At 41.2% G+C, this 27019-nt stretch overlaps 1 pseudogene; it reads left to right on the top strand.

The window, feature by feature from the left end:
* Positions 1-1749: 1749 nt before the first annotated feature.
* On the top strand, positions 1750-23847 carry LOC143696411 (synaptonemal complex protein 1-like; annotated as a pseudogene).
* The last annotated feature ends 3172 nt before the right edge of the window (positions 23848-27019 follow it).

Genomic DNA, 27019 nt, shown 5'->3' with positions numbered 1-27019 from the left:
ACGAGGGGCAGGACAGGCCTTGGCTGTGCTGCAGCTCAGCAAGAACAAAACCATCTCTGCGTGCTCAGCGCTGTGCTCAGCACCCGGCCCAGCAGTGTCTCAGTGCCAGGGGCTGTGCCCTCAGTGCCTGCCAGGGCTCTCCATGGCAACTGCCAGGCCAGGTGCCCCAGGTGTCCCCCCCAGTGCCGGTTGCCATGGAAACAGTGCCCAGCCCTGCCCCTTTCTGTCTGGCTGACCTGGCCTTTGGCCCTGGCAGTGCCCTTGGCTGCTGGTTCCTGGTGCCTGAGCGGCCAGCGCGGCACAGGGCAGGTGGCCATGGCACAGCCCCCAGCAAGGGATCCCCTCTGGCTCTGGGCACTGACACCAGCCCTGAGCAAGGGGCCCAGGGCGGCTTTCCATGCCCACCAACCATCACAATGCTTTTGCCCAGAAAAAGGTACTTGGACATCCATAACTCTTTGTTCTTATTGTCTCGTATTCTCGTAAATCCTAATTGTCCAAATTTTTATTACTTTAATTATATTACTGTTTTTATAACAATTTACTTACTATTGAAATTTTAAACTTTTAAAAACAAGTGATTGGTGTTTTTCACACAGCGCCCAACACACAATATCCCATGTACTGATGTTTCTGGGGGAGCCATTTACAACACCGGGGGGTCACAGGATGTGAAAAACGCCAATCACTTGTTTTTTAAATTTTTAAAAGTTTCATAGTAATAAAATGCTTAGAAAATGAGCAATATAATTAGAGTAATAATAACTTCGATATTTTGGATTAGGACAATATGAGACAATACAAACAAAGAGTTACGGACATCTGGGACCTTTTTCTGGGCAAAATAAGCCTGAAAAAAGACACACTTTAAGAGAGGATTCACCCTTAAAAACAATAACCTGTTGCATATTCATACACCTCATACATGGTGCATAAATTCCATTCAAACCAAGGAGTCTGTTCAGTGTCAACTTCTTCCTCTGAATCCTGACAGCGTCTTCAAGGCTGAGCAGGCAGGAAGAAGTTCGTTTCCTCTGATAGGAAAGCAATAAATTCTCTTTCTCTGAAAGATTTAGGTGTCCTGTGGCTGCTATCTCGCTGCAAGTCCTTTCTTTTTAAAAAAAAGTATCTCACATAGCATAGTTTCTATTTTGACATTACGTAATACCCCAAAACTAGATTTAACACACTACTTAAGAAAATTAATACAGCATAACTTTCTGACATAACACATATAATATTCATTTGAATATTTGCGAAAAGCCAATCATAAAATACGCATTTTTCACATAGGAGGACTGAGCTCCCCCAGTTATTCCCCGTACAGGCGGGACCCCCCCTTCCCCTCAGACCTCTCCCGCCTTCCCCGCGACGGCCAAAGTCCCGCTGTGCTGCCCCCGGCCGGCGACCACGGCGACATCGCCAACCCGCCCGGGCCCCCGGGCTGCCCCGAGACCTCTCTGGCGTCCACGGGCGACGAGCAAACCCCGCCGATGGCCCCGATGGTGCCGATGGCCCCGCCGATGGCCCCGCCGATGGCCCCGCCGATGGCCCCGCCGATGGCCCCGCCGATGGCCCCGCGGCCGCCGCTCTGTCCGGCCGGGCCGTGCCCGGGCCGTGCCCCGCGAGCTCCGCTAGGCGGCGCCCCCGCCCCCGCGCTGAGGGGCCGCTGCCGCTTCCCGCCCTTCGCGCCCGCCCTCAGCGGCCGCCGGCAGCTGGGGCCGCTCCGCCCGCCCTTTGATCGGAGCCATGGAGAAGGAAAACCGCTTTAAATTGTTCATGCCGCCGCGCCTGAGCGCTGGGCAGGTGTCTGCGGGCAGATCCCAGGTGAGCGCTCGGCCGCGGGGGGGACAGTGCTGGGCCCGGGGAGTGCCCGGCAGAGCCCCGAGCTGGAGCACACACACACCTGCCCCTTGCCCCGGCACAGCCCCGGGCTGGAGCACACACACACCTGCCCCTTGCCCCGGCACAGCCCCGGCCTGGAGCACACACACACCTGCCCCTGCATGGGCCGAGACGGCTCCTGCCTACTCGTTTCTGGCATATGCACAGACATCTTCGGTTTGAATTTCAAAGACTTCTGTTGTTGTTTTCCATCAAAACTGAAGGGAATCATCTTCTCGAGCATCCGCTCTGTGCTGTAAGTCCGCGTTTGATGTGGGTAATTGAGCCCAGAGAGCGAGCAGGGCTCTATCGCCGGCCGGGCTCTGTGTACAAATCACAAAGGGGACGGGACTGCTGAGGAACTGCCTTGAGCTGTTTTCTTTTCCAGCATCAGTCTCATTACACGGTGATGACAATGGGAAGATGTCAGCAGCTCACATCCCAGGCAGCAGACCAAGAACTTAATGTTACAACTTACTTTCAAAGTTTTTTGACCAATCACACAAAGCAAAAGCATATTGACAGTAGTTCTATCCAACCACTGTAAGCACAGGTACCTTTGGTGCAAACAATGCTTGCCTTTTTTGAATACAATACCTGCTGCTTGTAAGCCTTAAAACACAATGCACAGAGCTCCATTATTAAGCTTAGAACCTCCTAATATCTCGCTAGATAAACTTTTCTGTAACTTAGGGAGTTATTCTAGACAAGCGTTAATACACAGACCATTGTTCTATTTGCCCTTACTTTTCTACTTTTTAAATAATTTTTCTGCTGACCTATCTCATGGCTCCTGCTTGGCTCTAATCACAGTTCTGCTGTCTCTGAGGCTGCCTTTTGCAGCTTTCCCAAACCCCTCTGGTTTGATGGATTCCCACAGGCCCCACTCAGATGCTCGCACTGGTGTTGGTGTCTTGGTCTCACCAGATCAGGTGTGCAGGGAAAATGTTCTGTCCCCACACTGAGTTATGGGAATTCAACAAGTTATTTTTTCATGTTGAAGCTCCTTATGAAATATGTTGAGATTCAAATGGGATATTCTGACAGCAGATGAGTTAGCTGTTTACAGGATGAACTTCTGTGACTTAAAAACCTTGTGAAAGGGTATTTTCATGCTGAAACATAATCAGATATAGTTTAGAAGTGCCCTTGGAAGGAAAGCAAGAAAGAAATATCAAGTACTGGTCTTCAAAAAAGTAATTTGTCTCCTTGAGTCCTTTGCCATGCACCAGGGCCCAGCCAGGCAGGAGCTGCTGAGTTCCCTGCATTGAAAGCTCCCCTTTGGCCACAGTCTATAAATCAAACTGCAGGACACCAACAGTTTGATCAACCACTGGGCAGGAAGGAGTTCCAAAGCCATTACCAATACCTTGGGCTTTGAAATTTGTAGGCAGCTGTTTTATTAATGGCAAATTCTATTTTCACATCATCTGTAGGGATTTTTTATGGATTTTATAATTCTTCTTTACAAATCTACCCATAAGGAACTAATGTTTAAATTTGTGCAGGGTTTGAACAGATGCTCAGATGATGACTTTAAGCTGCCATTTGATGTGTCAAACCGTAGCGAAATCACTGATTCAGGTACAATTGGAATATTTGCCATGCACCTTCTTTAGATTTTTATGTATTGTCAAGGTTTAATTTTCATGAGTAGTCTCACAGTTTCATATCTGTAACTGTTAAATACAGTTTCACTGTTACTGTTTTTTAGAAAGACATTGATCAAAATCTCTTCATGTTTCAGATACAATTTCACAGCAAGTGAAACTTTGCTCTGAAGTAGATGAAGAGGTCAGCTAAGTATCAACTCTGCACATCTAATTCCTTGGGGTCTTTTGAATTTGTTCCCAAACAGTGCCTAAAGCATCATTCAGTAGATATTTCAGGGCTAAAGGAAGTAGTTAAAAGGGAATAATGTTTTCTGTCTCCTGTTTAAAGCTGAATCACTTAGAGGAGATATTTGTGATTTAGTGAACATGCCTGGAAACAAATCTTTAAAAATTAAGGTGATTGCAATATTGCTGTTGTTCTTTCTTTGTTTGAAGTGCCTGTGAAGTCCATGAGCTTTAATTAGAGTAAGATTTAAACACTTAAGTATCCTTGTGGAACTGGTTCTGAATATTCTGTTGAGGGGCAGAAGGGTTGAAGTCAGAATATCCTTTGGAAAACTGAAGTAGATTATCCCCATTGCCTTGTCTGGCTTTGTTTTATCTGTAAAACAATGAATTCAGTGGTTTCCAGCCTTGTCTGGCTTTGTTTTATCTGTAAAACAATGAATTCAGTGGTTTCCTCAAGCACTGGATTCTTTTGACAGTGTCTTTACCAGCAGATCTCTGCTTTAGCACAACTCAGTCCAGCTCATTTTTTTTGCAATAGCTTCTGTACTTTGCAGCTACAAAACACTCTTTGCTACCACAAAATAAAACCCATTTCTTGCACTCTCCCTGCTGATTTTCATATCCCTGACAACTTTTTAGACTTTTTTAATCCTAAGCTATTAAAGCACCATCAGGACTGTAGCAAAACTGTTATGCAGCCAAAACAAGGATGGTGTTTGGGGGTGTTGTAAGTGAACCAAAGGGCCCTTTGGGCTCGTGTGTTGCTCTCCCTGCCTCGACCACTGGCCCAGCACTGCTTGTAGGACACTTTCAAGGTGTTCTAAGGGCACAAGGGTGGTGGTTTTCCTTCCTGCTCTGTGTGTGAGCAGAGAACTGCTGGGACACTTGGGTATTCGTAAATCCCGGGGTCCAGATGGGATCCATGCCAGGGTGAGGAGGGAGCTGGCAGATGAGCTTGCCAAGCCTCTCTCCATCATTTATCAAGAGTTGTGGCTCACTGCTGAGGTTCCAGATGATTGGACACTGGCCAGTGTGACACCCATTTACACAAAAGGTAGGAAGGAGGATGCTGGTAATCACAGGCCAGTTAGCCTGGCCTCAGTGCCAGGTGAGATAATGGAGCAGTTCATACTGAGTGCTATCCCACAGCACTCACAGGATGGCCAGGCTATCAGACCCAGCCAGCGTGGCTCTACGAAGGGTAGGGCATGTCTGACCAACCTGGTCTCCTTCTGTGACCAGGTGACCCGCCTGGTGCATGCAGGAAAGGCTGTGGATGTTGTGTATCTGGACTCCAGCAGGGCCTTTGGCACTGTCTCCCCCAGCACACTCCTGGAGAAGCTGCAGCCCATGGCTTGGACAGGAGCACTCTGTGCTGGGCTCAGAACTGGCTGCATGGCCGGGCCAGAGAGTGATGGTGAATGGTGCTGCATGCAGCTGGCAGCCAGGCACCAGTGCTGTCCCTCAGGGCTCTGTACTGGGACCAGTTCTGTTCAATGTTTTTATAGACGACGGGGATGAGGGCATCGAGTCCTTCATGAGTAAATTTGCAGAGGACACTAAGCTGGGAGCTTGTGATGATCTATTGGAAGGAAGGAAGGAAGGGAGGGCTCTGCAGAGAGACTTAGATCAGTTGGATGGATGGGCAGAGTGCAGCAGCATGAAGTTCAATAAGTCCAAGTGCTGCGTTCCACATTTTGGCCACAGAAATCCCCTACAACGTTCCAAGCTGGGGACAGTGTGGCTGGACAGTGTTGAGGCAGAAAGGGCCCTGGGGGTGCTGCTGACAGCCGGTTGAATATGAGCCAGCAATGTGCCCTGGTGGCCAAGAAGGCCAATGGCTCCTGGCCTGCATCAGGAATGGTGTGGGCAGCAGGAGCAGGGAGGTCATTCTGCCCCTGTGCTGGGCACTGGGGAGGCTGCACCTTGAGTGCTGGGTCCAGTTCTGGGCCCTCAGTTTAGGAAGGATGTTGAGGTGCTTGAGCACATCCAGAGGAGGGCAACAAGGCTGCTGAGGGGTTTGGAGCACAAGCCCTGTGAGGAACGTTGGAAGGAGCTGGGCTTGTTTAGCCTGGAGAAGAGGAGGCTTAGGGGTGACCTTATTGCTCTCTCCAACTGCCTGCAGGGAGGTTGTAGCCAGGTGGGGTCGGTCTCTTCCACCGGGCAGCACTGACAGAACCAGAGGACACAGTCTCAGGCTACAGCAGGGGAGGGATAGGTTGGATATTTGGAGGAAATTTTTCACCAAAAGAATAATGAAGCACTGGAATGCTCTTCCCAGGGAGGTGGTAGAATCACCATCTCTGGATGTGTTTATAAAAAGACTGGACATGGCACTTGGTGCTATAGCCCAGGTGTTGGGGCAGAGGTTGGACTCGATGATCTGAGAGGTCTCTTCCAACCTCATTATTCTGTGACTCTGTGATTCTGTGTGTGTTCATGGCAAGATCACAGGTACTCTTGGGCAAAGTCTCTGAAGCTGCTTTTACTTAACTCAGCAGTGTCTGTCAGAAGGAGAGGACAGAAATGGTGTGAAGAACCTGCTAGAAGGAATTTTGGCTTCACTGATAATTCTGACAAAACTTTTATTGATTTTGGTGGACTGCAGTTATCCATGTCTTTAAGCCCATCTATGTGGTGATGTCTGAAGGAGGTTTGGGATATTTCATTGTATTTGTTTCTCCTGTGTGCTCTGTAAAGCCTTTTGATACATACATAGAGGATGCACAAAGATTTGTGCATCCTGTGCATAAACTTGGGCTCCTGATCATATATCAACTTATATCACCATCTGTAGAAAAATATTACTCTTGTGATATTTCTAAGAGATAAATACATTATCTCCAACAGTATGAATTAGATATTATGTACTATTAATTAGATAGTATTTGAGATTAAATTGTGGAACCTATTTCAATAGAATACAGAAACAATGAATGAATTGTTCTCAAAACTCTACAAAGAGGCTGAGAAGATCAAGCAGTGGAAACTGACTGTGGAAACTGAATTAAACCAGAAAGAAAGAAAGCTCCAGGAAAATAAAAAGACTATTGAAGCACAGAATAAAGCCATTCAAGAACTGCAGGCCAGTATTGTATAGTATACATTCAATAAACAAAGGTAAGCGCTTCCTGATTCAGTATGACACTATTATTGATACAATTAAATCTTAAAGACTGTTGCAGTTTGGTTTGTGCCTTGGAAAATGATTATTTTGCGGAGTTGCAGGCACCTGTCCCGTGTGAGTGTTTGTCTGAAGAATATACCTGTGTCTCATTTGCTGGTAAATTATTGTTCATTAATGATTGCATCTTTCATGCAAAAGATGACTCAGCATGTAATACCAGCTAAAACAGACTTCTGTCTACTGATGCCCCAAATTACTTTTTCATGAGGGATTTGAGAAGTCAAAGTGCATTTCTAATCTATTTTTCAATAACAGTGTCTTTTTGCATTTGTTCCCTATGAAATTAGTTTGAAAATGAAAAACTCCATTTGAAACTGGAAGATGAGATATGTGAAAATAAAGATCTCTTGAAAGAGTAATAATAGAACCAAGTATATATTCTTGTGGTGGAAAGAATCAGTTTCCATGTGGGCAGTTTTATGTAGCTGTTAAATTTTGAAGGTCATTTCCATTGTTACTCCTTAGGTTCACAAAGTACTGTGCACTCCTGTGCAAACAGGATATTTTTTCCCTCCTTTAGAGCTGCTGCTTCGAGGCATCTGTGTAATGTGCTCAAGGAAACCTGCACTCGCTTCACAGAGAAGACCAGCAAACGTAAATGCTTTTTTAGCTTTTATTGATCAGAGTAAATGTACTTCTAGTTTGCTCTAAATTCACAAACAGAAGAAAGAGGAAGAAATTTCTCGTGCTGTTCAGAGAAGTTCTCCAGTTGAGATCGACTGGATGTGGCTCTCAGAGTGAAAAGTGAATTTTAAGTGGCTCACAAAATTGGAAGTGAAGCCCCAGGTCTAACAGACTTTTCGTTTGTAATGCTGAATGCAGAGGGCTTTTGAAGCCAGTGAAATTGTTTGCTGAAAGGTGCCAGCCTGGGAGCTCTTTGGGTGCCCAAACAGTGACCCAGGGTTGAGGCAGTGCCCACAGCCCTGACTGGCCCTGGCAGCCGCTCCAGAGCAGGGCAGGGCTCCTCAAGGCTGCTCAGCCCATTGAAGGTTTGCAGGGCCATCCACACACTGGGAATATATTAAGACAGAAGAAGTGACCCTTCATGCCTGTTTTTAGGCAGTAGAATCTACTCTAAATTCCCAGCACTCTCTAACAAATTTCCAGAGCTGACATTTCCTGTTTTCAGCCATCACACATTTATGGGGAGAAAAGGTCTTAACCCCAAGGTCATAAATGAGAAGAATTTCATGGAATTCTTCTCATGAAACTGAAGAAGCCAAGACAGTTGGATAACTTAATGAAGTTTAAATTCTTGAGGTTTTAAAATATGTTCTTGATTGGAAGTTCTACTTTATATGCAATTTAGAATTGTTATTCTAATCATTAGAATTTTACTAACTTGATCCTGGATACTTAAGAAGTGTCTATTTCTTTTTAGCCTTAATTCTACAAACACTTGTATATAGATGTACTGTTCTTTTTTGATAGCTGTTTCTTTTACTGTTCTCTTTTTAATTGTTTTCTTAGGGAAAAAATAGTATCAATTACAAAAGTGGAAGAAGGAAAATATGGACATGGAGTGTTGCAATTTTCTTATGACAGCTCTGTGGTTATAGGTATCTGCTGATAGGAAGAAATTCAGTGCTAAACCCTAGATTACAGTTTAGAAATACTAACAGTGTTGATACATTATTATTCAACAGCATTAATGCTATAATAATTAATATGGTCATATCAACTGATCCAGAATTAGACTTTTCACAGAAAAAAATATCTTAGGAAGGAAATTTAAAAGCTGAGCTTGCTTAATGTTTCAATGAAATGCACATTTTCCCTAAATTCTGTAACTTTTGGCACCATGTTTCATAAGGACTTATTTAATAAGAATGGAGCTGGTAATTCCTTTTTTAATTCATTATACTGATTAAGTATAATGACTTGGACAGCTGGCATTCTTGTTCAAAAGAAAAACTTTCTCATGTGTTCTTGCTTTGATAGATGAACAGGAAAAGGCAGAAACAATACAATTATATGAGGAACTTCATAGCAACATAGAAGTAAGTGACCAGGCTTGATGAAAGGAATGTGAGTTATGTGAGCTGAGCTGAGTTCCCTGTTTATGTTGGGATACTGTTTGTATCCATCATGTGTGGGTATCATGTCGTGTGTGATGCAGGAAGTTGGGTTTTCAATCCCTTTTCAAGAATGATTTTTGTGTTCCATAAAACACATTCAATGGAGAAAGTGCAGCAGTGTGTGGGATGTGGATCCCTGTGATCTGTGGGATGGGTGCTTAGTGCTGGGTCACTGCCACAACTTCTGGCTTCTTTCTGGGCTCTGTTTCACCCACCTGCTGGTTCCTCAGAATGGCTGAGGTGGGCAGCAGCCCCTGGAGAAGTTCCAGGGTTTCCAGGATTGAACTTCAGATATTAAATTTTGTTTTTAGAGAATGACAGCGGCATTTGAAGAGCTTTGTGTGCAAGCAGAGAACGACAGATCGGAAATGAGTTTCAAATGTGAGAATTCAGTTTATTGTGTTTATGCAGCTGGCTCAATTTTGTACTTCATAGCTTGTGTTCCACATGCAGGCCCAGGGCAGACAGATGTGAAGGGCTGGAATGGTGAGCAGGTCACCCTGAGACACTGGGACCCTTCTTTTATTCATGCAGCCTTTGTTCACTGCCTGGCCCCTTCTGTTGCTGTTCCACTGGGCCAAATTGGGAACTTTATTTTTCAAACAGTCACTCAACATTGAAGTTTTGTCTGTGAAGTACAGTCTAGAGATCAGTGCTTATTTCACATAGTTGGTTTATTTAAATGATAATGCACTAGTGTATAGCTACAGAAACTTTAGCTAAATGCTCTCTCTCTGTATGTATAGCCTGGTATGTTCCTGTTTCATTTTCACATGCTCTTTTCTGTTTGTATTTTGATTATAAAATCAAACATTGCCTCAACAATTACTCTTGGGAAACAAAAGGTACAGCTGTACAATTCCAAGCAATCTTAAAGTGGAAGTTGTATTGAACTTGGAGTATATTTCAGCTAGAATGTTAACTGTGGATGTTACTGTATCTCAAAAGTAAAAGAAGAAGCAGAAAAAGTGGACAAGTTTGAAAAAGAATGCAAACTGGAAGTCAGTCAAAAGGAAAAGCAGGTTTGCTCATTTTACCATCTCATATGTAGAGCTTTGTTTGTGACTAAAGGGGCAATGCAAGAGCCAAGAAGTGTTTCTGGGTATTAGTAAAAAAGACAAAATAACACCTGAAGCTGCATTTAAGTCAAATTCTGCTAAGTTTAGTGATCTTTCAGTACCTTTAGTGTACTGGAATTTATGGTTTGATTTTGAATTGGAGAACTTTTTTCTTTAGAGTAATGTGACTTGATCAATATTTGGCTAAGATTATATCTAGCCAAATATTTTCTATCTGTCTGTCTGTCTATCTATCTATCTAATCTAACTTGAATGACAGCAAAATGTCTGCTTATCATACCTGGGGTACAAATGAAAATTAACATCTGTCCCTTTTCCAGACTTCATGATGATATTTCTTGCATTTTTCTAGATTTCAGCTCTCACCATAGAGAGAGATGAAAAAGATGTTGTCATAAAAGACATCAAGGCTCAGCTGCAGACGTCACAAAATAAGATTGCTGACTTAATGGAAGCAAACTGTAAGAGTTCTGCCTGCTGTGTTTAAATGTAATTGTTTATAGAATTTAAATGTAATTGTTTATGATTGTTTATTTATAATATGTAATTCTTTATAGAAGCATAGGAAACAGGGTCATGATGGTTTTATTCTGTTGCTGGTTGGCAGCAGAATTTTGGGGCCTTGAAGGCCTTATTTTTGTTTGGAGCAGGAGCTGCTCCTGTGGGAGCAGGACTGGCAGGGTCGTTTTTAGGGTGAGTCAAGCACTGAGAGCTTTGGAAGATTGCAAGGGGAAAATATGTTGCTTCAGTTTTGCAAATTTACAGTCAGGCAGATGTCACTGAGGAAACTTACTTTTCAGAACTTGATTTTCAATATGTTTAAGCCATCTATATTCAAATTTTATCTATTATTTTATACTATATGATGTCAGTACCATTGGTCTTTGTTAAATTCTTTAAATGTATGTAATTTTCCATTTTTAGCAGTACTTTTTAGTAAATATCCTATTTTTAAAAATATTAACATCTTTTTTTGTTTAGTACATCATGAAGAAATGTTAAAGGAATCCCAGGTCAGTAAAGAACATTTGAGGGCAGAGCTGGAAGAGGCTAAAATGTCATTGCAAAAGGCAGAGGTACCCCTTGCTTATAGTTTTACAGTAGAAATAGACTAGAGGAGTATTTGCATAAATAATTATGGATACTTTAGACATGAAACAGCTGTAGCTGTTTGTGCAAAACATGTCTAGAAATGATATCATGTCTTGAAGGTTACTCAAAAGAACTTGGAAACTGAGCTCCAGACTAGAGTGAAAACATTAATTCAGGTTACTGGAGAAAAGGAAGAGCAGGAGGAAGAATGTAAAAAAATGAAGGCTTTGCTTGCAGCCCTGACAGAGGAGTTGGAGACTTCTGTTGCCAATTTGAAAAGCTTGCTGCAAGAAGAGCAAAATAGGTAAATTAATGAGTTTCAATTCCAAGAGTGATCTTACAGGTTGCAGTCTATGACAAAATCAAGAACCATTGGAAATGAAGCTGAAATTTGGAGGTTTTTTTCCACACAGTGGTCTAAATGCAGAGAATTGAATGTAAATTTTTTTGTTGGTGATAGTTGATACTGGTCTATAAAAAGTAAATTTTTGCCTCTTCCAACTTTCATAATTCTGTCTTTAAGAAATAGAGATTTCTGTAGGTATATATTTGTTTACTTTTATGTCTGCTGTTCTGAGGTTGTAAAAGTGTAATTTGATATGTGTTGCAGGCAGATTCATCATCTGCCTGTTGAAAGGTAAATGTTCTTAAAGTGCTTGTGCTAAGACTTTGTCTTATTGTCCTTGAAGTTTCAAATGCAGTGAGTGCTTTGTACCCTACATTTGGGGTTTTTAATTTACCATTTTCTTAGATTAAAGAAATATGAAGATGATTCAAAGCTGCTTACCTTGGAGCTCCAAAAGAAATCTGCTGAACTGGGTAAGGCTTGTAGAAAGGCAGAAAATGAGCCAGGCAGTAATAAAAATGCTTTCTGCTGTTGTCTGGAAATGGACTGTCTCTAGTAGGTGGAGAAATGATTTTACAGTACCTGTACCTATCAGGAATGCCTGAATTTATTTTGACTCGGCTGATCCCTTTTCTTTGGGGGTCATTGGTGCTGGCAGCAGCCAAAGGGCAGTGCTGTGCAGAGCTCCAATAGTGAGACCATTCCTGCATGAATTCTTCTGGAGGTAATTTTGGTTTCCAGCTAAGAGCAGCAGCACTGCAGGTGCCAGGACTGACTTCTGCAGCAGAGATAAAACCCTCCCATTGAGGTTTCTGGGACCCTGCCCGTGCTGGAAGTGGAATGATGCTGGCAGGGGTTGTCTTTAAATATCATAAATGTGATATCCTGTGCTTTCTAGGGATGTGCTCCTTAGTCCCCAGAGTGAGAGCTCTGCCTTGCTGCTGAGAACTTGCAAAAAATACCAGCACTGTCAATGTGCACATAGAAACCATTTGGAAGTCAGTAACAACTGGTTTCCTTTCTCAGCATATCCATGTGGTACCTTCAGCAGTTCAGATTTTTTTCTGGAACAATGCAGGTGCATCAATACTTGCAGAATACTCTAGTCTAACAGTCCATGGTTTATTTGAAGCTATAATTGTGGGAAATAATTGGCTCTAAATTTTGGTTAAGATTTAGTTTCTCTTCAGATAGAGATTTGCTAATGTCTGAATAATTTTTTCAAGTCTATATTTAGAAAAAGTCATAAATTAGCTTTTCAGCTTCCTTACTTAATCCAACAAGTTTTGAGAACTGGGTATTGCAAAGGGGTAAATGTTTTATACTGCCTGCTAAATCTGAAAAATCATTTCTGTTCCATTAATTTTACATTCCATGTGCTGTAGAAGAGATGACTAAAGTAAAATGTGATAAAGAAGTGCAACTTGAAGAGCTGTCAGAAACTCTGGTAAATATTCATTTTATTAATCTCATGGCATTTGCTCTTCATATGAAATTCCTCTTGCTTTGTAAGTATCTTAAATGTCATAAATAAACACCATCTAGTCTACCTTAACATTTCTACTAAACTTTCTCACACACAATTTCAGTGTTTTCTTTGAAGAACTTTTTTATTGCCACTGTTTTTCTTGTCTCCTGTGCTTTTAGTTTTTCTTGTCTCCCATGTTTTTGGTTTTCCTTCTCAAGGTTTTTGGTTATTTCCTTCTTTGTTCATGCCCATTCAAATGCCACTCCCTGTGGATATAAAGTTTTCCCATTTGTTCTTCCTTACAGGCAGGTAATTAGCTCTGGCCTCTGTGAACCCTGCTGTACTGTGACACAGGCCCATTTTCTGTCACAGAAGTCTCAGCTATATGAAATACACTCTGAACAGAGGTTTCTTTTCATTATGATTTTATATTTACAAGCCTAACAAGAATCCATATCAACTCAAGTTAAGATAGTGGGAAATCAGGTGTGCATTTCACTGTGTTTGCTTGTTGTTCTAATCTGTGCATTGAGTGTTCTGAACTGAGTTTCACTCATTTTCTAAAATGGGCAAATTGGAGGACTTTGACTGAAGAAGAGTCTTGAAGCTACTGTAGAAAATATGCAGAGAGAGAAAAATGTGGAGAGAGCAATGAAAATGCTCTCCAGATGAGAAAGGTCTGAAGTAGGGCAATAGTAACATGTTTTTAGAAATAGTGAAGTTACACATCATGACTTGTACACAAGTTTATGCATAAGAAACAGCACCCAGAGCAGTGTCCCACCCTAATTTTGCAGCCCAGGTAATTAAACTCACAGCAGGGGACAGACATGAACAGCACTGGTGTCACAGTTCACTGTCTCACAGCACTTCCAGATCCCAGCAGAGACTGGAAAGATCCAACCTGGATAATCCATGCCATGGATGTTGTTGGGTTCTTCTGAAAGCCTTGTGCTCTTAGTTCATGTCTGATAACCTCCAGCAGTTGGAGTTTGCACATGGATACTCAAAACTCTTCCTTTTCATTTTGCAGAAAGAATTCCAGGATTTGAAAGCACAGCTGACAAGTACAGCTGAGAAGGAACAAGATTATTTAAAGCAGCTTGTGACTCTGAAAACAGATCTTGAACAAGAGGCGTACGACCATTTTGAAAATATAATATTTAATTCGTTTTGGTGGAGTTGCTTTAATCCACAGTGAAATGAACTAGGATTGTTTTCTAATCAAACTTTTGAACCACATATATGCCATTAATTCTAGACTTACATTTCTAAATTCCACTTTCTCTATTTGTATGTATTCTATGGCATATGTAGTTGTTCCATATCTCTTTGACTTATTTAACAAGAAGAGAAAGTTTCTGAATTCATGGTTAATCTTGCTTTGAACTACATCATCTTCACTAACCATGAGATTTATATAAAAGTTGACTCTGATTTTCTTTCCTTCTTCTGTCACCTTTTGACATCTCTCTGACTCTGCTGCAAAGCTTGTATTTGTAGATAAAGGCCTGGACTTCTTTCAGCATGGAATAAGACTTGATAATGGGTATGTTTAATTTAAAAGGAGATTTCAAAAGGCATCTTCTTATTCCTCTTGGCCATTTGTTTGAAATTAGGTTAAGGAATGAACAACTAACAGTGTATCTCAGTAAGCTTTCACTAGAGAAAGAACAAACAGCACAAGAGAAAAATGCTGTGGCTGCAGAAGTCAAGAAACTGCAAGAACAACAAGAGGCAAGTTGTAAACTTCCAGGTTTCATGAAAGGACAATACTCAATTTGACAAATTACTCAGTTTTACAAATTAGATGATGAGCTGCAACATGACTTGGGTCTGTAGAGTACCTGAGCTGTTTTTTGTGTTTGAGTTGGAAAGGAAGTGTATTTACACTTGTGAGCAAGGCAGCTCAGTGTGCTTTGGATGTCTTTGAATTTTTTAAGAAGTCACTTTGAATTTTATTTCTTTGCTGACACATGGGTCTTTATTTAGGATAGTAAGAAAAAAGAAGAAAATACAAAGCAGTTAGTTGAAAATCTAGAAGAGGCAAATAGCCAGCTAAGGCAAGTAAAAACAAATATTAAGAACTGATATTGTGAAAGGAAGTAGACTCAAATAGTTAGTTGTGTTCAAATGCTGCTTTCTGGGATTTTTTTGATTAATGTTTTTTCTAGATTATATAGCTAAACAGAAACTATTCAGAATTGCTGTTGGCCAAGTAGAAATTTTCTCAGATTAGAAATACCAATTGCTGCAGGAACAGTGTTTGCCATCATTTTGTATTACATAGTAGGAGCTGTCTTGTTGTGCATTAGACACCTCAGGTGAGAAGGCAATGAAAATGGAAGGTGAAGGTCATGGATTAAATGTGACAAGGCAAAACTGGGTAAGAGTTACTCTCTGTATCACCAGTTCAATAGACAGGCAGCTCCCATGTTTCACAGCTGCATTGCAATAGTCCAGGTGAGGATGTATTTTCCTTGGCTTAGCTGGAACATCTTTTCCTACTTCAAAAAAGTATGGACAGTTCACAGATTGACTTACTGGGCATGTTGCTGCATTTTAAGAACATTTTCATTGTGCAGCTTATGAAGTTCCCATCAACATTAGCAGCTCTTTTTAGAAAATAAAAGAAGGGTTTCTTAGAAGTACTGAAAATAAGTTAAAGGCAAGAAGGAAATATTTACTAATGCTTGTTAATTTGGCACTTAGAAATGAACTGGAGTCTTGGAAGGAGAAAATGGCAAAGACAGGTGAAGAGATGAGAAGTACACTGGATGAAAGAGAAGAAAATGTATGTCCTGTGTCATGCAAATATCTTACAGAACCTGTAGGAGAGCATTAAATGTAAAATCTGTGTTGGGATTTTTCTGCAAAGCTCTGCCTGGGGGATGTGATCTCTGCCAGAGGTTTCTTCTCTCTCAGCTGCTGCCAGCTGTGCCATTGTGTGTGCCCATGCTGAGCCCTGGTATTTCAAAAGACAAGCACAGTCACGGGGATCTTCACTCTTTGCTGCAAGTTTCATATTAAAGATTTGGTTCTTTTCAGGCAAACAGAGAACCTGCTTTTCTGATTTTTCATATACCCACATAGTGATGGATGGGCTCTGGATTAGCTTTTTATATGTAGTGTGAGTTTTAGCTTAAATAGATTCAAACATTTCTACTTTTCTTTCTATTGGTTCAAAGCAACCTGGGGTTTTTAGCAAATTTCAGAATTTCATTGTAACAGTCAAAGATTTACAATTGTCATTTCAGGTAAAGAGTACTGAAAATGAAATTTCAAGAAAGAAAAGCCATTGAAGATTCTAGAAAATAATTGGGACAATTAATTTTTTCATGGATGTAGGGAACTTCCTACAAGTGTATTTTTAAATTGTGAAGATATTGGGGTATTTTTCTTCTTCTTTCTTAATTCTCTAACAACTAAGGAACTGGTTCACTGCTATTAATTAACATCTTGTAGTCCTTTATGGCTAAAACTCTGATTATTCTAACATGTCAGCTGGTGTTGCAGTCCCATTGGAACAAACCAGACTGGTGCAAGTGCAGGTTTGAGAACATTTACAGGAATTGCTCACATAGGGAGTCATTTGTAGAACTTACTAATGAATGTCTGAAATCTCTCTTTCAGATGAACAATTTAAAACAGCAGGTGGAAAATAAAACCAAATGCATTGAAGAGTTGCAGCAGGACGTGGGTAGAGATTTTCATTTCACAAATACATAAACACATTATATTTTGGGTTGCCTTTTCAGCAGGTTTGTGTCTGCTGTGATATCTTTAGATCCACCTATGTAATTTAAAAATTCTCCTTTCTTATCCTAACCCTGAGCAAATTAGGGAGTCATCTCAGGAATCACTTGATTTGTTAAATGTGCCTTAATTTGAAAAGAGCAATTACAAAAATAATACCTTTAATGAACTTCTACTCTTTTTCATTTAGTGCATAGTGTTATTTTTGTACTTGTAATAAGTATCTCAGTTACCACTTGTAGAAAATAATTCTGCACTGGCACAAACTGTAGTAACTTCACTGTAAAAATAAAGAACTTGTATTTTTTGTCATGACATCTTCACACCTTCTGTCAGCAGCATCTTAGTTGTAATTCCCATTCTGCACCTCATTTGTTATTCCCTGCTCTTGCTCAGGAGGAGCCTTTCTTAAGGTCCTGAAGAAACAGTAATTATCACAGAAATTAGATGAACATTCATTTGTTTGAAGAATTGTTCTGGAACCTGAGCTGCACAACAGAGAGTTATTTGCCTGATGAAAGCTGGAATTTCTTGATGCAGTTAAACCATTACATAATTCTATTTACTTATTAAGGTACAGTGCTTGTTTTGTTTTATTTCACCAGAATAAGGTGCTGAAAAAGAAACTTACTGCAGAAAGCAAGAAAAGCAATACTTATGAAGGGAAGGTAGGTTTAAATAACATCCTGTAGAAGATGAGGTGAGTGTTTTTAAGTGCCACTGTAAGTAATGATAATACTTGTTCAATACGTTCTGAGCTGCTTTGGGATCTGGGATACAGACTTTGCAGGAATGAGCTCACAGTTTTTAGAAGATGCTTCCATTTTTAATCATTGGGCACTGACTGTTGGACATTTAAGAGATGGATTCATGTTGCAATTAATGATGTTTCTAATCTGTTCCTTTTTTTTTTTCTTTTGTTGATAGTGGACTGAACAGGGTTCAGCAACCTCATTGTAACAGAAAAGCATTTAAAAGACATATACATATGTATATATATATAACTTTTTTAAGGCTGTTCTTTAAATGTGTTCTGCAGTGGCAATCCCTCTGATGGGAATATTGTGTCCAGCTTTGGGTACTGCACTTGAAGAAAAGTGGACTTTTTTGAGGATATTCATATGATAACCTTAAAAGGAAAAACTGTAATCAAGATGCACAGCTGGGAGAAAAATGTACCATAAAAGCTGTGAAAATCTGATACAGATTTACAAGAGAGGGAATCAAATCTCCATCTGTATTTGTTTTTTTCTGAGGCATTCACAGCATTTGGGGTGACTGCTTAGGGCAGTCTTCCCCACTGGGCTGTTGCCATTCTTTCTTTGAGTATTTTCCAACTCACTTCAGGCCAAAGTTCAACTCTTTATTAAAAAAAAAGCTGAACTTTTAAATAGGAAACACTTTAATCATATACCTGAACAGTAACAGTGTGTTTGTGCTCAAAAACAAGAGGTAAGAAAAAATCATTAACACAGTAATTCCTAAACAAATAACAGCAGCAATTCTGCATTCTCAAAAGGTGAATAAATTGCAGATAGAGATGGAAAATATGAACAAGCAACATAAGGAAGCAGTTGACATCTATCAAAAAGACATAGAAACAAGAAAAGGAAATGAAAATAAACTTCGTGAAGAGGTGAGAGGTGTTAATTTTTACTGCAATTAAATTTTTTTTAATTTAAATTGCTTTTATGAAGCCTTATTTGCCAGAGTCCTTGCTCTGCCATTTCAGACATAAATGGAATTTTTGTATGCCTGTGAGCAAAGCTTTAGTACATGAGGTGCTTAGGCTGACGTATTTGAATATGTCTTTGAAAATAAGAACTCCATTAAAACTTCTTGCTTTCAAGATATAGTTCAAAGAAATTCCACCCTTGGTATAAAGTCAGCATAGTTAAATTAGATTATAACTTCTCCCATATTAGTATTTTTCTGCCCACACTTTTTTTTTTTTGATGGCAATGCTAAGAAATGTTAGGGCAGAGTGCTTGAAATGGCCTTTTGGTTTGAAGTGAACTTGCCTGCCATGGCTGTACCTTTGATCCTGCCCATTTTAACAATCTGCAGAAAAGATGAGGGATTTGAAAGGGATCTTAAAAGCAAATAAAGCCCAAGTGGGACTGCAAACTTTGCACCCACAGGGGAAAGAAGAAATTAAGATTTAAGAGAAATATATGGTTATGTTGATGAATGAAATGCAATTTATTACTGACAGGTAGAAAAGATGAGGTTGCTTTGTGATGAAGCAGCAATGATACAGAGAGAAACTGATGCCAGATGTCAGCACAAGATAACTGAGATGATGGCACTGATGGAAAAGCACAAGGGAAGAGATTTTCCTGCTTGCTGTGGTTTGCAGTGTGTGATACCATGTTAACAGCATGTTTATAACTTGTGATACCACGTTCATGACCTTTCCAAAGCAGAAACAGGCCTGAATCTGGGAAAAGGAAGCTGAACACATGCTGGACTTTGCATCATCTAAAATCAAATTCATTTGAAGATTTTCAAAAGATTCCTATGGGCAGATAAATTCCATTCATCTAAACTTCTGGGATTTTTAGATTTTTTTCAATTCAGGCTTCCTTTGATACCATCTGAGTGCAATATTTTTCAGTATCAGTTTGGCCTCTTTCTCTGAGATGCCTTAGTGACTGTCAGCAGTTTAGCCTGACACATTTTAGTTTTCCTTTCTATTCCTCTAGTTTGCAATATCTTTAGCAGATACATTAATAAAGATGGCACAGCTGGCTCTTAGTGCTGAGCACATATTGCTGCACAGAAATCAAGCACTCTCTGCCAGTCCACAAAATAATACTTGAATTGAGCATTTTCTGTTTAACAGTTTCTGCAGAAGCATCAATGAATCTTTTCTTTCTGAATCTTAAGAGCCTGGTTTGAAAGAAATGATGTTTTAAGACTGGATAACTCTATAATTGTAACATTTAGTCACATATTTTGAGTTTGTTGTTGGTTTGGTTTTTTTTAACCCAGAATGAATATGATAAAATGGTTGAAGAAAAAGATGCAGAGTTAAAAGTCTATAAAATGAAACAGCAAAAGCAGTTCTCATCAGCAAGAGCACTGGTAAGGAGTACTTTCCAATGTTCAGTAATTCAGTGAAGGGGCTGATGTCCTTGTGGAGTGGTTTTATACTGGCTAAGGGCCAGGCACACACAACAAAAACATTCACTCATTTTTCTCTGCTGTAGTTGAGCAGAGGAGGGGAAAGAAAAATTCAAGTTGAGATAAGGATTAGGAGAAAAACACTTTGAGGGTAAAGCAGATTCAAACTTAAATAGCATCAAAAATTTTATTATTAATAGAATTAAAAATGGGTAATGAGAATTAAAATAAACCTTTAAAACACCTTTTTTCCCAATCCCTGCCTCTTGCCCACCGACAGCACAGAGAGACAAAAGATGTGATCTTCAGTCAGTTTGTGACTTCTAAAAATCTTTTTTCAGGTTGCTTAGAGAGTTTCTTTTTCCTGCTGTGCTCTGGGGTCTTTCCCACCAGAGACAGTTCTCTGGGAACTTTTCCAGTGTGGTTTTAATTTTTACCAGTAGCAGTCCCACCCAAGCTGCTGCAGCAGATCTTATTCTGGGCACTAAAAACTCCAAATGTTTCTAAAAATGAATTGGAGTAGCAGTGTGTTTGTGTCTGCTCTTGCAGATAGTGTGTCATGTTCTGACTTCCCACTTGGAATAGGAAACTTTTGTTTTAAATATTTCGATTGTGCCCTCTCAGCCCTGTTCTCCCAAGTGTTTTAAGGTCTTACCTTGAACATTTCTGATCAAGTTCCTGTTTCTTATAGTGCTTCAGTCTTTTTAAACAAGCTAAAGCAAAGCTTCAAGTATAGGGCTGAAAAGCAAATAGAATTCTCTTGTGTACCTAATGAGTGTCCCTGTTAATTACTGTCTCACTTGGGACTGTTTTCTTTTTTCTGGGCTGTGCATAGTTAACCCTGTCCTTTATTTAATGGTTTGTAGGAAAATGAGCTGTCATGTTTGAAAAGTGAACTGGCCTCCCTTAAGGAACAACTGAAAGCAGAAATTGAAGAGAAGGTGGAGTTTTTTATTCACTGAGCAGTGGGGGTGAGAGGTGTGGCCTGGGCTTGTGCTGTGGGAGGAGTTGGATAAGAAATGAAACTGAACAGAAAAACAGGGACTTTTGAATGCTGGGGTTGTGCTAAATCTGGTCATATATTTGTGTGAACTGTATAACAGTCTGTGATTATAGATTATATATAAATTAACAACAAAACAAAACTCTCCTTTAGTTTAGTTAGCTTTAACTAGCTAAAGCAAAAAAGTTCCCTAAACTGTAGGGGTTTTTCAGTGACTTTTGAATGCTGGGGTTGTACTAAACCTGGTCATATTTTTGTGTGAGCTTTGTAACAGTGTGTGATTATAGACTGTGCTCTGTAATTACACCAAGAAGATTTTTAACAACTGAATTCAAAGAAATATTTCCTTGCTGTCACATAACTCTTTTGTAGGAGAATCTTGTAAAAGAGCACTCTCGCAGTATGATTCCTGAAAGTGAAAAGAAACACAAGGTAACTTCAACTTTTTAATTGCTTTTAGAATTTGGTAGTGTTTATATGTGTAGAATCAATTGAAGTGCCATGATAATTTATTTGCATTCAACAAAAGACATTGGAATGCTTTTGACTTCAAACTTTTTAAAGATAATAAAAATTTATGTTCCTGGGACTCCTAAACCTTGTTTAGATCTATACAGTGAATCTACTCATGTAAAAATAGAAAGTCTCCAAATTATATTCCTAAAATAAAAAAGATAAAAATAAAAAATACCTCCTTCAGTGCAGGAAGCCCCTTGGGCAGTCCAACATTGAAGTTTTGTAGCTCCTAACAGTGAATTTTTCTTGTTGCATTTTTCTGCCTGTATTTCTTACTTCTCTGTAGATGATTTTTTTTTCCCCCTGGGATAAGAAGGGATTTTAAAGGGTCCTACCATTCCATGGAGATATTAGACAGCAGTTTCTGGAAGGGCTCCCGCTGTGTAATTTTTCTTGCTCAGTTGTTGATTTTTTTATGTCTCTGGAATTGTTTTACTCAGTCTTAAAAGTGTCCATTTGTAAAGGCACTTTTCCTCTATGGAAGAGAACAAAGCTGATCTAGCTGTAAAAATGGTCAAAGTATCAAAGTAGTCCTGACTGCAGAACTTACCCTTCTTCCCTGTCAGGAGTTCACTTGTGGGTTTCATATTGGAGCAATGGAATCCAGCACCACTTTGATGTTATCTGTCTGAAAAAGGACTGCACTGGACCATTCAAGGCTTCTCAGTTTAACTTCTAGTGAAAAGACTATTTTAAGTAACACCAATCTTGATATAGCTATCAATCTTTCTCTGAAAGCCTTTTCCTGCAGTTTTGTTTGTTCCCATTTTCTTTGATGTTTGATATGGTCCACATGTAGTGGCTACAGTTCAGAATAACCTGAATTTCTGCAGATAAGCATGAAGAACTGAAATACAATGTGCCATGAAACTCAGCTCTTCCATAACTTCCCCTTCATTCTCCTCATTTGGCAACAAAAATAATATAAAAAATGCTATTTCCACCCCACCCCACTTTGTTTGGGTCATTGCTTCATGTTTGGATGGAAAGAGAAGAGTTCCACCATTTCTCTCAGGTGAATTCTTGGACACTCAGACTGTAAACTGGCTCCTGAGTTTGGCTTTAGATTCCATTCTTACCCCATAAAATAAAATCTAAAAATAGAAACGTTTTCTTTCCCAGACATATGCTATCAAGACTCCTCCAATGGATAAAATGCACAGTGGAAGAAGCACAAACCTGCCTTCAGAGCAGAGCAGCAGGAAAAAGCAGAAAGTGCTTGTGCAGCTGGACACTCAGTCAGACAGCTCTGAGCACACCGACCTCCTGGTAAGAGTCAGAGAGCAAATCCTGTGCTGAGCACTTCTTTGTGCTCACTGCTGGCTCTGAGAATGAAAATAAACAGTTTGGGCTTCCACATTCAAGCCAACATTTATGTGTATATTTTTAATTGATTGGTTCTTTCTGGAATTGTATGTACATAATTAACATGCTTTTTATTGAACTGTTTTGCCTCATAATGACATCTTAATGTTTTTTATTTTTCATAGTTTAATATCCTTAGGGGGAAAGAAAAAGTAGTTTTTAATATAGTGTGAGTAAGTAACTTTTTCATTTATTAGAGCATAGTCTCGGAAGAAGAAATGTTTAAAAATTTGTACAAAGATTATCCACAAGCTTCACAATTACATTCCACAGCACCAAAAAAGGTATGTTAGCCTTTCCTAAGATTAAAGCAAGCAGTTAATCAGATTGTTTACAGAAACTAAAGGATGGCTTTATTTTCCTTCCTGGACCCCAGCTCCATCCAGTGTGAAATCTCCAGGCTCTGCTCTGAAACTCAAAACCATGAGGAGAATGCGCGAGGCGGGCTGGGCTGCGCTCTCCAAAATGGACAGGAAAAGGAAAATTAAAGATGTTGTAAAGTTCTTTGCTTAAAATGCAGAAATACCCAGTGCCCTGGCATTGCTTGCAGGGTTGTTTTTCTCTCAGAGTTAGTGCTTTGTTGCATTTTTCTGTCATACTCAGTGTGTTCAATACTGTGTTCATTCCTTCACACATATGAACTTTATAGATCTATAACTGCAACCCCTGCAGAGCCTTTTCCACCTTTCCTCCCTTGTGCTTCAAAATGTTGGGACAAAAATTGGCCAATTTTAAATTTTGAAATAAATAGAACTGCATAGAAAGTTGTTTCAAAGCTGTTTCTGGCATTAGAAAGTCTGGTTTTAAAGAACTTCTGTTCTTTTAAATTTACTCCATTTTTCTTAACACATAAATCATAGTGGAAGAAATGTTGCTGTTCAATGTATGTTCTTTTACCTGAAGTCCTCTTGCTTTTTCCTGCATTTTAATGGCTGTTAGACCTGTCTTTTTAGACTGTTTTGTTTTCAGTATGTTAAAATGGTTTTGAAACTTCTAAAATTGCAGTAGAATTGCTTGTATTTAAAAAGATTTCAGCTTCACAAGGAGTAAAAGATGCACGTTATAAGATTGTGAAAACAATGTTAAGATGCCATTAAATTGTTTATCTGAAATATCAAGTATGGGACTATTTGTTATTGCTTTAAATATTTGAACACAGACAGAAATCACCCACCAGCCTTCCTAGGGACCAGCAGAAGTCCAGGGATAGATTAGAACATCTATTTCTGTATTAATCCTTGATTAATCTTGGTTTCACAACAGTGACAAACCCTACTTCACAGCCTAGACATAACAAGAAAACTACAAGTACATGTTAAAATATAATGCAAAATCAAAAATCCCAAATGCAGGTGAAGTGGGAAGCAAAATAGATTTGTTTTCTTCTTTTTGTGTAGTCTTAGGGATAGGCCAGTAGTTTGGGTTCCTTATGTTGAGCTGTTGAGCAGCAATGTAAATGAGATTTGTTATTGTATGTAGCTAACAAATATTGTGCAGAGATATGGAAGAATCTGCTGTGCTTTCCCCATGAGCACTTGAAAGTGAAAAATGGAAGTTTGTACTGCCCACTTCTGGACTCAAACAGTAACTAATCAACTAGAGCCTTGGTATTTCCTAGGGACATGAATCCATGGGATATCACATCATTCTCCTGATCCCGTGAGTGTGTCCTGTGAGGTGCTGTGTAAATCACCTGAAAAAGTACAAAAATATTGCCAGCAACACTGCAGAAAGCTTGCAGGAAATGCAAACAGCAGGGAAGGGTGTAAAATCCCATCTGCCCGTTTCTGTGCCTGATTTTATTTATGGGCTGAGGGTGCCCTGCTTGCTGCCATGGCCACAGTGCACAGCTCCATCTCTCCTGTCTCCTTCTCTGGCCTCAGGCCCAGTTCCTGGGAGCACCCCATGGGGGAGAATCCAGGCAGGGAAAGAGACAAAGAGCCCAAACTCCTGGGCTCAGACTCAGACAGGTCCATGGGGGAAGGAAAAGCTGTGCAAGGAAGCAAAACCAGGAATTCATTCCCTGCTTCCCACGGGCAGGTGGGTGTTCATCCGTGCCCAGGTGAGCAGGGCTCCAGCCCAGGCAATGGTGACCTGGGGACACAAATGCCATCACTGCCAGCATCCCCCCCTTTCTGCTTCTTCCCCCTCTTTCCAGACTGATTCTTCTTCCACATGGTCTGGGAATGCCCTGGGGTCAAGTCAGGTCACTGTCCCAGCTGCGTCTCTGCCCCTTTCTGGTGCTCCCCAAGCCCTCGCTGCCAGGGCAGGATGAGGAACAGGAAAGGCCTCGGCTCTGGGCAGGAACAAAACCCTCCTGGAACCTTCCCTCTGTTTCCAGGCCAAATCCAAGCCCTGCCCCAGAGAAGCCCCTGGAAGGAAGTTCAGTCTCCCCAGCCCAAAGCAGTCCCCAGTGCCCATCCCCAGCACCAGGCACTGCCTTCCCCAGGGCGTCTCCTCTAGGAAAGGGATGGCTCAGCGAGCACCAGGCCGATGGCGATTGCAGCTCGGGGGGAAAACAGGCGGGAGGGGATCCCTGCTTGGAGTTCCAGGGGTGCTTTATGGGCCAACACACCCGAGGGGTCCAGGCACCAAGAACCAAGAACAAAGCAGGGTCCAGGCTTTTATATGGGACAAGGGAGGGGGAGCTTTGGTGTCGCCATGATATTTTCTGAAACTGAGAAGCTGAGAAGCCTCACAGCAAAAGAAAAACAAGAATTATCTGCTGCTGTGGAATGCAACAGGTGCATCTTTGATTGGTCCATGTTGGTTGTTTCTAATTAATGGCCAATCACAGTTAGCTGGCTCGGACTCTCGGAGAGTCATGAGCTTTTGTTATCATTCTTTTCTATTCCCTGCTTGCCTTCTGATGAAATCCTCTCTTCAATTCTTTTAGTATAGTTTTAATATATCATTTTCTTTTAAGATAATATATATCATCAATAATAAATCAGCCTTCTGAAACATGGAGTCAAGATTCTCGTCTCTTCCCTCGTCCTGGGACCCCTGCAAACACCAGCGCGCTTTGGGCCTGAGGGCCAATGGGCAGAGGGAACAAGGGTGGTGCAAAGGCGGGACAAAAGGGCAGCAACCAACTGGGATTCAGGGGAGGAGCTGCAGGCAACGGGAACCAATAGGAAAGCGGGAGTGGGGAACATTCTAGAACTGGGGAGGAGAACAAGGATGATGGAACTTGGGTCATCAACATGTAAGGGACACGATGCCACCAGGACACACACCAGGGGACAATGTCACCACACCTGTGGGGACGCTGCCACCAGGACGCCTCCAGTGACACCCAGCATGGGCCCACATGGCCCCTGTGGGTGACACTGACCCTTGCCCTGTCCCCAGGGGCGGTTGGGGTCCCCTGAGCGCGGTGGCCCTGGGACACCCTGGTGGCTGTCACTCACTCCTGGGCCACTTGTCACCAGCTGAACAAGTTCCCATCCTGCCCTGGTGGGTGGTGACATTTGGCTGGGACACCACAATGGTGGCAGGGGGGACGTGGTGGCAGGAACTGCATCAGGCAGCGCTATGGCTGAGATGAAGGTGCTGGTGGCACTGTGGTGGCACAGGTGGTGGCCTTGATGCTGTCCCTGTCCATGTCCCCATCCATGATCATGTCCTCCCATGTCACCATCCATGGCTGTGTCCCCCCATGTCCCTGTCCATGGCCACTTCCAACTCAGGTCCCCACCCAGGGCTGTGTCCCCACGTGTGCCCATCCAAGCCTTAGTTCAATGTCTTGATTTTTACCCCAATTTCAGGGCTTTCAAAGGTATGAACAGAAACCTTTGTGTTTGAAGGCAAAACCAAAAGGATTTATGGGTCCCTGCCAGAAGAGCATCCACATGCTTGGGTGGGTGGGAAGAACCTTTTTTGGAGGGGTTTTCAACCCCACTGTCTCCAAAATCATGGGTTTTGCCCCAGTCTGACCCGATTTGGTTGTAGAAGATGCCTGTGGGGCAGAGAGAATTAAAATGATGGATTGGTATTGGAGAAGACCTCCAAGGCCATCCAGTGTTACTTGATGCCACCAGGAAGACGCAAGAAGTGAGATTTTTCTGGGGTCAGAAGTCGACAAATCTGCTCCATGTCGCTATAGGACATGAAACAACACGAGCGCACACACCACTGTTCTCAAGGGGAAAAAAGGGAAGTTTATTTCCAGATTCCAACATTTATAGTTTTCCAAAAGTGACAGTGGATTGGAGGGTGACAGTGCCACCTCTCCAATGACACTGGACAAACCAACAGTCCATCAAATTTCTTCTC

This window comes from Agelaius phoeniceus, chromosome 34 (assembly GCF_051311805.1).
Source record: "Agelaius phoeniceus isolate bAgePho1 chromosome 34, bAgePho1.hap1, whole genome shotgun sequence".
NCBI classification, from domain to species: Eukaryota; Metazoa; Chordata; class Aves; order Passeriformes; family Icteridae; genus Agelaius; species Agelaius phoeniceus.
This window is presented reverse-complemented; position numbering and strand designations above follow the sequence as displayed.